General features: G+C 47.9%; 1 protein-coding gene across 4 annotated transcripts in view; it reads right to left on the bottom strand.

Annotated features, from left to right (window-relative positions):
- Nucleotides 1-13,635, bottom strand: part of LOC140907834 (mitogen-activated protein kinase kinase kinase 3) — a 121,858-nt gene extending 108,223 nt beyond the window's left edge. For all 4 annotated transcript variants that reach the window (XM_073334711.2, XM_073334714.2, XM_073334720.2 and 1 more), the window contains exon 1: nucleotides 13,369-13,635. The gene's annotated coding sequence lies outside the window, so the exon portion shown is untranslated. The remainder of the gene's footprint in view (nucleotides 1-13,368) is intronic.
- Nucleotides 13,636-15,439: the final 1,804 nt, after the last annotated feature.

The following is a 15,439-nucleotide window of genomic DNA, read 5'->3' as shown; positions in this document are numbered from 1 at the left end:
TGGCAGTGGGTCCTGTGGAACTCGCAGGTTCCGGGTTCCGCTTCAGGGCTCTAGATCAGAATTTTGGGTGGCAGAGAGCTGGCACAGTAACTTTTACACTGATGCCCTGGCCATACTGACTGCAGGGAGGGTAAGGGAGTGTGGCTTGGATATCCCTGCGTCTTAGTGATCTCGGGCTGCCAGGATGGTCCACTGGGGCCAGAGGCTGCTGGCATGAAGCACTCAGATATATGCTCTTCATAACCTAGTAAGTGCCAGAACAGAATAGAAGGGATCTGGGCCCCGGGGCTGTGCTACATTGGATTGGGGGAGCACACAGGTGGCTCGAAACCACTTTTGCAACCCTATCCACCTCCTTCTCCTCGGCAACAGCTCAGGGTCTAGCCCAACAGGGTTAGTCACATAGGTGATACAAGAGGGCTGCAACGCATCATGCGCTTGTAACTCTGACTTCATTGGGGTTACTCTATATTTACACCAGCGTATGTGACACCGGACTCCACAGCTTTCAAGAAGCCAGCCAGCTTGGGTGCTCTGAGCACAAATAAAGCACTTAAAATGCTTTTAACTGGTGAAAATATTCCCAGGATTGGAAGAACACAGGAACAGCTTGGATTGTAAATTCCTTGGGGCAGGGACCCTCTTTCTGTACTGGGTTTGTGCTGCACCGAGCACAATGAGGCCTTGCTCGTGGCGGTGGCTGGTAGGTGCTACCACAATACAAATGAACAGCAGCTGCCAAACAAGATTTTACTTCTTTCCTTCACTAGGTTATTGCGAGGCTTAATTCAACAAGATTTGTAAATCACCGAGATCCTCGTATTTTTCAAAAACTATATATTTGGGGGCAGCCATGAAAAACCTCAGCTTAAAAAGCAATTTGGGGGATTTAAAAAGATAGCTTTATGTTCTTAAGTGTTCTTCTTGAGCAGTGTATTTTAAGGCAACATCTTCAGACCCAGATCCAGTTGATGTAAGTGAATATAGTACCAGTCTCTTCAATGAGCTACACCAATTTATACCAGCTGAGAATCTGGCCGTGCCAGTTTTTAAGGCACAAAAATTTTGCTTTCCACTCACTGCCCAGGCTGAGATAACAAGTCAGCTGTTCCTGTCTTGCATGATATTCACTTAAGCATGAAAAGGAAGCCTCATTCTTTGATGGCAAATGCAGTCAGATTTTGAAATTCTCTCATCTTTAGGATCACAAGGAAGTAAATATAAACCTGTTCAGTAACATTGTTCACTGTTAACTCCTTGCCTGCTGGTTGGCCAGTTACCTTGCTGTGTTTCTGCTGTTCCACAAAGGATCTCCTGTACTCAGTAGAGAGCCAGAGTTTCACCAACACATTGGGCATGTTTCTACCAGTCATACCTGGGATGTTTAGCCACAGACAAAGGGCTAGCAGAATACATGCACAGAAGAAGATTTCCATCAATGCTGATTAGTAACACTACCTGGCATCAAACACTAACATACATGGATCTTTACAAGTCCTACCTCAAGCATGGTTTAAATGCTGCCACCATTTTTCAATCTCCAGCAAGAGACAGGAGCACTAAACCCAATGGTCTGGATATATCCCAGTTGCACTCTATCTACCTAGAATTGCCCCTGGGAAGACATCTTCATAATCATAGGACTGGAAGGGACCTTGAGAGGTCATCTAGTCCGCTCCCCGGCACGACTAAATATTACCTAGCCTTGAACATCCCGGACAGGCATTTATCTAAACTGCTCTTAAAAATCTCCAGTGATGGAGATTCCACAACCTCCCTAGGCAATTTATTCCAGTGCTTAACCACCCTGACAGGAAGTTTTTCCTAATGTCCAACCTAAACCACCCTTGCTGCAAGTTAAGCCCATTGCTTCTTACCCTATCCTCTGAGGTTAAGGAGAATAATTTCTCTCCCTCCTCATAACAACCTTTTATGTACTTGAAAACTGATATGTCCCTGCTCAGTCTTCTCTTTTCCAAACTAAACAAACAATTTTTTCAATCATGCTTTCTAGACTTCTAATCATTTTTGTTGCTCTTCTCTGGACTTTCTCCAATTTGTCCACATCTTTCCTGAAATGTGGCGCCCAGAACTGGACACAATACTCCAGCTGAGACCTAATCAGCACAGAGTAGAGTGGAAGAATTATTTCTCGTGTCTTGCTTACAACCATAGGTGCCGACTTTCTAATGTGCCAGGGAGTGCTCCCCCTCTGGCTCCACCTCAGGCCCTGCCCTGCTCCCACCCCTTCCTCCAAGCTCCCACCCCACCTCTTCCCATCCCCACTCTGCCCAGCCTCTTCTCATCCTCTCCCCTCCCCCAGCACCTACTGCACACTGTGGCTCAGCTGATCTGCAGCCAGGAGAGGCGCTGGGAGAGAGGGTGAAGACGCTGATCGGTGGGGCCACCAGCGGGTAGGAGGCACTGATAGGGGGGCTGCTGGTGGGTGCTTAGCACACACCATTTTTTTCCCGTGGGTGCTCAGGAGTTGGCGCCTATGCTTACAACACTCCTGCTAATACATCCAAGAATTAGGTTTGCTTTTTTTTTTTTTTTTTTTAAAAAACAATGGTTTTACACTTGACTCATATTTAGTTTGCGATTCACTATGCCCCCCCCCCCCGATCCCCTTCTACAGCACTCCTTCCTAGACAGCCATTTCCCATTTTGTCTTAACTGATTGTTCCTTCCTAAGCGGAGTACTTTGCATTTGTCCTTATCGAATTTCATCTTGTTTTCTTCAGACCACTTCTCCAGTTTGTCCAGATCATTTTGAGCTTTAATCCTGTCTTCCAAAGCATTTGCAACCCCTCCCGGCTCGGTATCATCCGCAAATTTTATCAGCTTACTCTCTATGCCATTATCTAAATCATTGATGAAGATATTGAACAGAACCGGACCCAGAACTGATCTCTGCAGGACCCTGCTCAATATGCCCTTCCAGCTTGACTGTGAACCACTGATAACTACCCTCTGGGAACAGTTTTCCAACCACCTATGCATGCACCTTATAGTAGCTCCGTCTAGGTTGCATTTCCCTAGTTTGTTTATGAGAAGGTCATGCGAGACAGTATCAGAAGACTTATTAAAGTCAAGATATACCATATCTACCACTTCCTCCTCCTCCCCCCTCCCCAACCCATAAGGCTTGTTACCTGTCAAAGAAAGCTACTAGGTTGGTTTGACATGATTTGTTCTTGAGAAATCCATGCTGACTTATTTTCTAGATGTTTACAAATAGATTGCTTAATTATTCGCTCCATTATCTTTCCAGATTAAGAAAGTTAAGATGACTGGTCTGTAATTCCCTGGGTTGTCCTTATTTCCCTTTTTATAGCTGGGCACTACATTTGCCCTTTTCCAGTCCTCTGGAATCTCTCCCATCTTCCACAACTTTTCAAAGAGGATCACTAATGGCTCAGATACCTCCTCAATCAGTTCCTCGAGTAGGATGTATTTCATCAGGCCCTGATGACAAAGACCTCTAACTTGTCTAAGTAATTTTTAACTTCTTCTTTCCCTATTTTAGCCTCACTTCCAGCCCTAAGATGTGTTGCTAGGCTCTGTTAACCAGCTGATCTTCCACTCCAGAGGTAGCTGCAGTCCGCTGGCTGCTGAAGAGAATCCAGTTTGTAAGGTTCATAAAGAATTTTGGGACTCTTCACAGTCCAGAATATCATGCAAATATTATAGCCTTGATTCTCCTCTCATGCTAGTCTTACTCCAGTTTAACTTGCCTGACTGCAGTGGTGTCACTTTTGATTTATACTAAAGAAAATCAGGCCTTATATACTCACAGAGAAGGAACTGAGCAATGTACTAACCCAACACTGCAGAAAATAAACTAAATCCTTTTGCTAGTCTCCCATACTGTGTGTTGATACAGCTTCTTCTTACAATCTGCTAAAACCAGCCATCTCATATTTCAGCAAACATTTTATTTGAATCCATACTGCTGGGATTTTATTTGCTGTTTCCGCATGATCTGCGATTGGTAGATTTTCTAAATAAAGAAATAAAAATTGCTTCTCTACCTTTCTTCAATTAATTGCCTAAATCACAACAACTGTTTGGAACATACGGGATCCAGTTCCATCATGTTATCTAGTATTAGCCCCCTGCCGAGTAAGACACAGCGTCAATAAATAAGACACACTGGTCTACACTAGGAATTTACATTGGTAGAGCTATATCTCTTTGGGGTGTGGATTTTTCACCTAACTCTCTGTGTAGGCAGCACAAGGTCAATGGAAGAGTTCTTCTCTCAACTTAACTACCACCTCGCGGGGAGGTGGATTACCTATGTCAACAAGAGAGACTCTCTCCTCATCGGCATAGGTAGTGTCTACACTGAAACACTACAGGGGTGCTGCTGTAGTATTTTAAATGTAGACAAACCCTAAGAAATCTAGAGATCTGAAATCTACAAGCCTTTCCATAAAGTTAGTGATGCACAAAACCTTCTGTGTTTTACCCTAGCCAAGTCCAAGATTTTACAACACTCATGCAAAGAAACAACTTTGGAAATCCATTCCTGCAGCCCCATCCTCCCTAGAAGTCTCCCCTCTCCCCGCCCACCAAGATTGCCAAGGAAACCAGATGCCAAGTCCAAGCCAAAATAATGAGCTCACCCATTCTTAGAAGAGCCTACAGTGCATTTCATGAGTCAGGGGAAGCAACATCTCCTTGCTTTGGTAATGCCAGGTAAGCAACTGACTTTTCACACACACACACACACACACACACACACACATGGATTCTCTACATTTTATTTTTAAAAAAGCAAATTGGACCATCTGTTTAGAAACAAAAACAGAATTTTGGCCCAAATACCCTAGCATCCCAGATCCATTCCTGCCCCATCAGTTCTGGCTCCAGGATAGATCCTAAACAGGGAGCAGTGTCATTTCCTGGTGCTGGTTCAAGCCTCACCCGGATAGCCAGACCTGAACGTTAGCCTTGATTTACCCTCAAAGCTGAGCACAAAACCCAAGTCCATACCCAGTCCAGACCCAAACATCACCTTCCGTAGCAGCCGAGGGGAGGCTAAGGATGGGGAGGAGGAGAAGGAAAGAGACAATACCATATCCTATTCCACAAGCCGGAGTATGGCTCCACGTTACCAGACTCCTGCTAGCCTGAACCTGATTCAAAAGCAGAGACCAGAGGCATCAGCCTTGTAGGAATCTCAGCACCTTCCCATCAGCTGCTGTTGGTGAAACGGGCCTCTCAACAGGGCACGACCTATGAACCTCACCGGTGGCCCCCCGACTCACACACTATTGTTTAATCAGTCCCTGGCTAGCAGATTTATTCTTCTGACTAGCAAAGATCTCATAAATTTGTCAAGCCCCGCAATGTTGCGGCAAATGGCCATAAGCTTCCCACACCGTGGGCTTAGAAAGAACTAGATTCCATCTACTGATGCTTCCCAGACTCAAACTAGAGATAAACAGCAGAGATACGCAGACGTTTTGCCTGTGCCCCTCAGGGGTCAGTCCGTCTTTGCATGAAGTCTTCCCTCTTCCCATCTCTGAATGAGAGGGGCTGCAGAAGAGGACTCCTTCATAGCCTACCAACGACACACCTGAATCTGGCCAAAGAGGGGAGGGGAAGTTGAGGGGATGTTCAGTGACACAGCTTAGAAGGGCGGGCTTCTGCCAGTCCCCACTGCTGAGCTCTCTGGAAATTTGCCACAGACGCTGCCTTTGGAGGCATGTGTGTTGGGGCGTGGGCTCCCACAAAAGTGTAGGCAACGCTCCCTACCATCTCTGGTTGGCTAGGAGACTCCATTCCGTCCTGGCAAACAGATTTAAAAACTGAAAAACAAGACACACCTCTGCACGTACTTCTCCCCCTGGGCAGTGGGGGAGAGACCAAACACGGGACAGATGTTACTCACGTGGCTCATTACACGGCTGGAAGGCACTCAGATATACACTGATGAGCATGGTATAGGAACCCGTACAATATAAAACAGAAAGGGCTGGGCACATTCAGCAAGTCCATGGGAACCATGCAAATGCAAAGACAGAATCTGGGTCATGCACAATGGCAACTATCTATCTGTGCATTGATTTATTCAATGGGCCTTTCCCCAAGGACTCTGTGTCTCATCTATGGTTTGTGTTCAATCTAAGCAGCCCGCAAAAACCACTCAGAGTGGCACGTTCCCAGATTTGGAGGCTTATTGGCACTATCTCCAATTTGGCCAACCTGTATCATCCAGCTCATCCCCTGCAGAGAGGCTGTGCGGGGGGCAGTGGTGAAAAATAAGACTTTGTAGCATGCCCTAAAGGTTATCAGGGCAAGTTCCAGAATCAAGAACTCTCTTCTAGCAAGCAACCTTTTCTCTTTTAAAGAAGGCTGTTAGCTCAAGCACCTCTGCTGATCACAAGAGATGATCTTGGAGGTAACCAGGCCTCAATTCATTGGACTTTAACAGATCAAAAACTAGCCCCCTGCAGTGTACTCAGAGACCAAGTGGGGGGTAAGAGGAGAGGTAGCACCTCTGAAAGCCAGGACAGTCACATCTCTGCATTATCATCTCCCATGGTTGTTCTAGTCCTAACTTCCATTGTAAGCTGCTTAGGGCAGGGAATCTGTCTGGATTCAGATCCTCAGTGTAAGTCGTGGTGTAAATCAAAGGAGCTATAATGATTTACACCATCTGAGTAGCTGACCCATGGTGTGCCAAGTGCCATGCACTACTCTTGCACTGTGTAACCAACACACACAGCAATATCAAAACAACTCACTATTCAGTAGCTTACATGTACTATGATGAGTCTGGTAGGTCTCAACAAATCTCCCAGTGAACAAGTGGCCCCAACAGACCTACCCCAACTGGGACTAACTAGTAGCTAAGAGTGCTAGCAAGGGTCCAAGTACAAAGGCTGGGATGTGGCACCTCAACTCACCTTCACACAACAGTCCCTCCAGGGCAGGGGTAAGGGTCACCGTGGGGAAAGCTTGCACAGCTGCTACCCATCCTAGACCTATTGGTCTCTGGATACTCCAGAGGCTTCCCTCTCTGCCACCGTCAGGCTAGCACATTTCATCAGTGCTGGGTTCTGTGAGGTTTGTAAGAGGACTTGTCAAAGCACTGACCCCTTTCCCAGAGCAGGTAGGTCCAGGATCATAAGATGCCCCTTTCCTAACAACTAGAAAATCTCACACTACTAGCTACATTGCCTAGTCCATGGACACCTCCCCTCTTTCCTTATTTTAAAGGTGCAACTTCCATGCCCCAATAGCTATAAAACACTCCAGGCTGCCTGCCCCTGGACAGAATCATTTGGCCTCCAATCCCCTCCCGGGGCTGGGCAGATTTGTCCATCCCTTCGTAGGGCCTGATCCTGCATACACTTATTACTGGGTGTCATGCCTGCTTAATACCATATGTGGCCCCACCCTTTCCAGAATCAGGTCCTTTTTCACTACCCTCTGCACACGCTACCAGTTGAACCTAGCCTGGGCAGCTGCGTGGGGCACTGAGCCAAACTCCCAGCTCAGCTCCACCCTCCTTCCTCACTGCCACTGCTTCTCCTCCTTGGGCTACCTCTATCTCCCCAGTCCACAGCATGTAGAATGGGAGGGCTTAAATTCAACTGACAAACTTCTCCTCATTCTAACTACGACAGCCCCAGTGTGGAATCCTTGCTCCGTCCGGACTGCTCCAGGGCGATTTGCTGAGTAAGAACTGGACAAGGAGGTCAGACTGTTTTTTGCCCCAAGTTTTCCTACTGCTGCAGTCTCTGTTTTAGTGGTACCACAGCAGTAGTGCTACTGTACACCGGGCTCCCGACACCACGTCGTCCAGCATTTTTAGAGCAGGTCGAGGTGAGATGGTGCTTAAAATGCCAGCCGCCACCAGCATCTTGTCTGCATCTGTGATCCTGCCACCGCGGCTGCTGGGGAAGATGAGCCAGTGGGAAGTTTTAAGGCCAGATGGTGAAGCCCTTCCCTCAACAGCAGGGCAATTCCTCACACCAGTACTGCCGTTGACTTCAGTGGGACTCCTTGCACAAGGAGCTGTTCACCCAGCTGGCCCTGCGAGTAACAAGCCGTGTGTATCAATGAGGATTGTCTGTATTCCCCCAGGAAAGGAACTCACTGAGCGACATCAGGCACAGCTCGGCCAACCTTATAATAAAATGTGACAATTTGCATGCTGCATTCCTAGGGTCCAATCCTACTCCCACTGAAATCAGTGAGCCATAGATGCAGCTAATGGGGAGTGGGGAGCATACGTCCCCCACCAACTGCTCACTATCCAACTGATGTCTCGTATTGCTCTTACAAAGCTCAAGCATTTGCACTCCTGCCAGCCTCCCTGCCCCTCCAGTCTCTAGGGTGACTGCACTTCTGCAATCAGCACTTTGTCACCGACTCCAACAGAAGCAGCCCTGGGTACCGATTTAAAAGGTCTTAACCAGTTAAAGTCCTTGTATTATTACTAAAGGTCAGAGTGGGATCACAGTGATTTGGTGGTTGAGCATTATTAACATCACACTGTTATCCAATCGCAATGTTAGACTTTAAGAGAGCCACAGGAGCAGGCAGAGATTAAAAAAAAACCACCCAAACAAACACAGACAACTGCCCTCCCAAACAGAAGAGGAATCTTCTTTTCCCTTCTAGGGAAAGGAATGGAGACTGAACCACATATACAACTTACAGATTTCAGAGTAACAGCCGTGTTAGTCTGTATTCGCAAAAAGAAAAGGAGTACTTGTGGCACCTTAGAGACTAACCAATTTATTAGAGCATAAGCTTTCGTGAGCTACAGCTCACTTCATCAGATGCATTCATCAGGTCTGCTGCAGTTTCCACGATATGCATCTGATGAAGTGAGCTGTAGCTCACGAAAGCTTATGCTCTAATAAATTGGTTAGTCTCTAAGGTGCCACAAGTACTCCTTTTCTATATACAACTTAGTCAGTCAGAATGCTTTAGGCATCACTAGAAGCCACACTGATTCCACACTCATGGGCACTGTCTCAGACCACAAATAGAAGAGATTTTACTCTACAGGACAGAGAATATTTTGCACTCCTATGGGGACTTTCATCCAAGGATCTCAGAGCGTTTTGCAACTTTCTCTAGCTGAGCCTCGCAGCACCCTGTGCTAAGTATCACCATTACCATTTTAAAGAGAGGGAAACTAAGCCACAGAAGAGCTGTCACTAAATGGCACACTCAAGACGAGAACCCAGGCGTCCCCACTCCCACTCCTTATACAGCCCCTTAGTAAAGGTCAGCCAGTCTGACAATCCCATTGGCTCACCATCCCGATCTCTTTACAGTATGTAATACTAGGTGCAGGCTCAAATATCTGTCAAGTCGTGCGGGGGTGAGCGGCAGGAACACAGAGCTTTCCGCCATCTTATTTTTTATGGCAGCACTTAAGCCATGTGGAGAGCTCTGAAAACCGACACTTGTTCAATACAGATGATTGCAACAAAAGAAACACAAGCTTGGCTGGCAAGCACTGCTGAGCAGCAGGTGTGAAGTCCTGTAGCCAACTAACTGCTCGGCCACAACGTGTAACTCAGGCCTTACAGCTGCAAGCCATATTATTCCTTTGATGCTTTCCTTAAGGGATTCACAAAGACAGCAGGATTAGTCATTTCATCTTGTGCTGCTTTAAACAAAAAAAAAGCAGAGGTTCACAGTAAATCCATACACCGCTAGACTCAGGATAAGTAGGTCATGTATAGTTTTCTGGGAAGCCTGAATAGTGTTTGAGGTCTCAGAGAGAAATAAAAAGTATCCAAGCTGAATTCCATATTTTCCACTCTTCATCCTTACATAAATGATTTTTCCATCTGTGTGGTACACAGCAGACATTCTGTACATTTTTTTTTGTTCTAAGTTTGTAATTTAATAGGTATCTGGGAGGTAGGTGGGGGGAAAAAAGACACTGAGATACTTGGACCGAGTATACTCACACCGAGGCTTGACAACATTACACCCAAATCCTGGTCCCACTTTGAAACCCCCCCACCCAGAGGTGGCAAGAGGCTGCTGAAGTCACTGGAGAAGAGTGGCTTTAAAACCCCACCCCTTCTGGGGTTTGCAGCAGGTTTCAAGCACTGGTCAGTAAAGAGTTAAGAACCTAGGGTGTGTCGTGGGTGGAGGGGCAAGTCAACTGGAACTCAAAGCCCTTAACCCCTTCCTGCCTGGTCCCTGCGTCCTGCTAACCCGCACAGGAGTAGGAAGGAGGGGTGAGTCTGTCTCTTCTCTGTGTCCCCAGAGTCAGCACGCAGAGTCCTGGGGAGGCCCAGATAGGTAGAATAACCCTTCATACCTCATTGCCTTGGGGTGGGGGGCAAGCTTTGAGTGCAGATTCAGGACTTATTTCAAGCCTGTCAAACAACACAATAATGCCCGTCAGCAGCAGACAACATGAGCACTTTGGACGGGATAGAGGAGGCAGCACATTCCTTAGGCTTTACCCTAATCTACTGGCTACTAGCAAAGTAGACCCACTTGCCCGGCTGGCAGTCCCCCCAGTCCAGGTTCCAGGCTGTGTCTGTATGGGAGGATGCACCTCCTCTCACTGCCTTAAAGGGAAAGAAAAAAACCAAGCCCTCCTATTAGGATGTTTACACAGTGTGGCTGTGGGTTTCGAATGGGAAACTAAGTCGCATGGAAAAACCTAAAGGCACTGAAACCATTTTAGAGATGAAACATATAAAAGAGCCTTTAAATCCACAACCTAACAGACTGGCCAACCCAACCATGCATTCTAGCACCAACAGAGGTTCTTTCAGAAGTGATCAAGCCTCTGTAAATGCAATAGACTGTGCAGTACTGTACAGATGAACTCCAGTTCTGCAAATGGCTCAGGGCAGACCTGAAACCAGTATAAAATCCAGGGGTCTGGATAACACAGCGCCTCAGCCCTAAATTCCTTATGAATACAGCTAAGCATCTGCAAAGCTGCAGAGGAGTTCAACTCCTGCAGAACTTGAGAATGCAGAAACGTTCTTAGGCATCAGTTCTACGCTTCTCTTTGCCTAAACTAAGCTCCCGCCTAGAGCTGTGGCAAGCTGTGTATAGGGGACTGGAAACTCAGCAAGTTACCACCCATTCAGCCAGGATACTACTCCTTGTCCTCCATGGACCAGGCAGGTGGGTTAACCCAGGAAAAAAACCTTGGATCACCCAAAATCTTCACAGACCCTAGGAACTCTGCCGGAGGCCAAGTCTTGTTCCTCTACAATACTTCCAGGACCCTGCTTCCTTCTAGGACTGCACAGCTCCGCAATCCTCAGCCACATCCTCTGCTCTGCACTTGCAAAAGGGGAAGGGAGCATTTGGCTTTCTGTCCTTACTCAGGCAAAACTCCTCCTGCAGGCAATCTCTGACTTGCAATGAACTAGGGTCAGGTCTATGTGCAAAATAACACCAGATAATGATCCCTTTTAAAACATAAGGAGGAAGAGGACCTCATCAGAAAACTCAGTGAAGGTGGGACAAATTCAGAGGTTTATCTAGCTGGTGAGATATACACCTTATTCTATTTACATAATACACCAATTTATATTTCCTCAGACTCACACCTACGTATTGGCATGAACTTCTAGCCCCTCACACATCGTCTCTCAGTCCAGCCCAGTCTGTCTCAAGTTTGGTGCTAGCAAAATAAACTCTCCTGCAACATCAACCTGTATGTTGTAACATGGCACAACTCATGATTCTACAGTGATTCTGTGCTGTAATCTGCTCAAATATAACTGGGTGGAGAGGGAAACCCATGTCATATTTCCCAGCTCTACTCGCTTGCAATGACTTTCGCTCAAGCCACACCCCCACACTTGGAACAGTTTCCCTTGTGCCAAATAGCCTGTCTTCCTACAAATCCCTCCTTCAAACCCACGCCTGCCGCAAATCCTCCTCCACTGACCCCTCTCATTGACTATACCTCAGAGCTTCTTCTGTGGCTGAACTGTAGCTGCACTGAACTTGTCAGACTCTGCAAGCCCTCTGCATGGGGAATGCTCTCTGATGTCAATGGACTTTACACACACACATTGGACTTGAGGAATCAGACCTTTACATTAACAGGTGTTTGGAGCAGGGAGCCCTGCCTGCTCGCATGCTTTACAAAGGGACTTGTACACTTATTATGATAAATCATCAGGGACCAAATGACTGCAAAGGGTAATAGAGTTACACTGGGGTTGCATTTGGCCCAATGATTGCATACATTCCTCTAACAATCCTGTTGTTGCCTAAAATAGATTAATTTGGCCTATGGCTCATGAATTATTATTCCTATTTCAGTAGAGCCTAGAAGCCCCAGTTATGGATCAAGAAAAGGAGTACTTGTGGCACCTTAGAGACTAACCAATTTATTAGAGCATAAGCTTTCGTGAGCTACAGCTCACTTCATCAGATCACCTAGCAATATTGTTAACCTATCCAACTATACTCTCAGCCCAGCAGAAGCAGCTGTTCTATCTCGGGGCCTCTCCTTCTGCCCCTCCACCCCCACGAACATGATACAGTTCTGTGGTGACCTAGAATCCTATTTTCGACGTCTCCAAACAGGGAAAGATCAGTTATGGATCAGGATCCCATAGTGCTAGGCGCTGTACAAAACACAAAACAAAGATAGGGTCCCTGCAACAAAGAGATCAGACCAGCCAGGCTTGTATACAGAAAGAGAACGCAATTTTACATGGGCATTTCTGTGCCTTTCTCCACTCCCCCCAGACCTCTGACAGTCTTAGCAGCGCTTTGCAGATTCCACACAACTTTTCAGATAGATCGAACAGATTAAAAAAAAAATTAAGTTACTTATAGGGGAAAATATACAGTGATCTCACTAGCAAGACTGGAAAAATTAAAGCAACATCTCATCACCAAACCCTACGCCGCTCTTGGAAGAAAGGAGGGGTGGGAAACTTCGGTGGATGGAGAACTGCGCCCTGCCTCCATCAGAGGCGCCCACCTGAAAGGCTCCGCAGAGCTCCAGAAGTTTAACAGCCCTGCCCCGCAGAACACGCGGAGATGCACTTCTCATCGTCAGGGTCACCGCGGCTCGGGACCGAACAAGCGCCCCGAGTGCTCCCGAATGCGCCCCAGGCCTTCCAGCAGCCGCTGCTTTTCATTATTCGTGCAGCCAGTTCCCTCCCAGGGGACACAGCCACGCCGCAGGCCGGCAATCCAAGTGTGCGTAGGTGTGTGTTTAGGTGCGTGCGTGGGGAGGGGGGGGGGGAAATAACACCACAACTTTGAATAATGACACATGAACGGAAAACCCATGGCTGGGGCGGAATGTAGGGGGGCGGAGGAGAAAGAGACACAGGAGCGGACCCATGCAAGGACCTGGGGGGGGCGGGGAGGGGGCCTTACCTCTTCTCGCGCCTCCCTCACACCTGGCGCGCCATCGCGGGCACCGCCTGCTGCGGCTGCAACGGACCCAAAGCGGCGCCCGGGCTCCGGATCAGACCATGCCTCCCCCGGGCCAGCGCCCACGCCACAGACGGCCCCGGGGCCGCTCCTGCTGTAATCCCCGGGGGCAAGGGGCGGAGGCCGCCGCAGGAGGAGTCGCGCCCGCGGGCTCCGCTCGCACGCACGGGACGGGACAGGACAAGTCGCGGCGGGCGAGGAAACTTTGCAGCCAGGTCTGGCACAGCTGCCCGCGGGGGCGGGGCCGGAAGCGGTGACGCCGGGCGGCCCTGGCCAATGGGGCGGAGGCGGGGAGCCCGGCGGGCTCCGCCTCCGGGAGTTCGGTCCCGCCTGAGGGCTGCCCCCCCTTGCAGTCAGGGGGCGGGGGCCGCGGCAGCCGAGCGCCGCCCTGTGGGCCCTGGGGTGGCCACGCTGCAGGCCAAGCCTGACCCGGGCTTAGGTTGGAACCCAAGCCCCCTCCGCACACAAATCAGGCCCACTCGGGTCAGCAAGCGCTCAGGACCCGGGTCCTAGGAGCCTGCTGGGGGTCAGAGCCCAAGTCGCCCTGTGGCCCTGGTCCAGACCAGTGTGGATTCAGCTCCAGCCACTGGCCTGAGTCAGAAGGTCTGGGCCCTGCAGGATGGACACGTTAGCACGGCTAGGAGGCCCGGCTCCAGCAATTGTGAACCGGGGTTTGCAATGCAACCTGGTTGCTCAACACAGGCTTGGAAACAGGGCGTCTCTAACCCTGCATCCCTGGGCTTACAATGCAGTGCAGAATGTTTCTAAATGGACAACCCACCCTCGTTCTCAATTACTGAGATTATTTATTATATTATTTATATTTATTATATTATTACTGAGATTATTTATTATATACTCAATTACCCACCCTCCACTCATTGATATATGTGCTTTCCACAACCAACTCTCTTTATACCGTTTCATGAGCGACGTACCTGACTACTTGGATGCTAATATCTAAACAGTATTCTTAAATTTACTCACCTAAATTTGGGTTACTGCTGATTATGCACTATCTGTATCTTATAACTTTAAAAACAAACTTTGTATTTGTGGATAATCTAAGCACCAGATGTACAGACACTCTTTTCTCAACCTGTAAATCAGTATGGAGGCAGTGTGGCTTAATGGACAGAGCACTGGGCTGGGGCCCCTATTCCTGCTTCTGCAGGGTAACCCTGGGCCAGTCACTGCTCTGCTCTGTGCCTCAATTCCCCCATCTGTACAATGAGGGTAATGATTCTGATAGCTTTATTAATGTCAAAGGTGGTGTTAAAGTCAGCTTTCTCTATCACAGGGACCACCTTGAGCATCTGGTCTGTCGGGCACAACATAGACCGTAAGACTGACCCCAGCACTTCCGGCATCAGGCCCAATAAGAGCTTTCCAGGTTAACTTGTTTTTTAAAGTAGTCTTCTTAAAAGCTGAGAATTTCCTCCCTCTTCCTCCTCCCTCCCCCCATCATTGGACTGGATTTAATTCATTTGGAAGTACTGATCAGTGTAGTAAAGGATGAATCTTGCCTCATCAGGCTTGCCAACCCTAAATGTTGAAATGTCACAAGCCAGACCAGGTGATGACAATTATGAGATGGGTTTAAAAATTAGCAATGTGAGGGATATATTTTTGCCCTCTGGGTTTTGAGCCTTTAGAGGTGGCATTTCCCAACTTTTCTCTGCAGCCATTAAGGCTAGAAACTTTAGGCTGCCCTTGATTTAAAGGGGACCAGGATTTCACCCATACTTCTTTTTATTAGCGGGAAGGGGGAAGGAGGAAAGCTGAGATTCTGGTGCGATCACCTGACTCCAGGTGTTGGGGCTTTAAGAAAGACACCAAATATTGCAAGAGTTGGCAATGCTGCAACATATAAACTGTTCATCACCCCAAGCAGTTGGCATCATTATAACTCACTTCTGTAACCAGGCTTTTCTGCATGACAAATGCCAGAAGTTGTTGGGGTTGGGTTGTTTAATTTGCTTTGCTTTTGGTTCACTTTCTTTGCGGCCTGATT

Source organism: Lepidochelys kempii, chromosome 2, assembly GCF_965140285.1.
Source record: "Lepidochelys kempii isolate rLepKem1 chromosome 2, rLepKem1.hap1, whole genome shotgun sequence".
NCBI lineage: Eukaryota > Metazoa > Chordata > Testudines > Cheloniidae > Lepidochelys > Lepidochelys kempii.
Note: the sequence above shows the minus strand (reverse complement) of the source record. Positions and strands in the feature narration are given on the sequence as shown.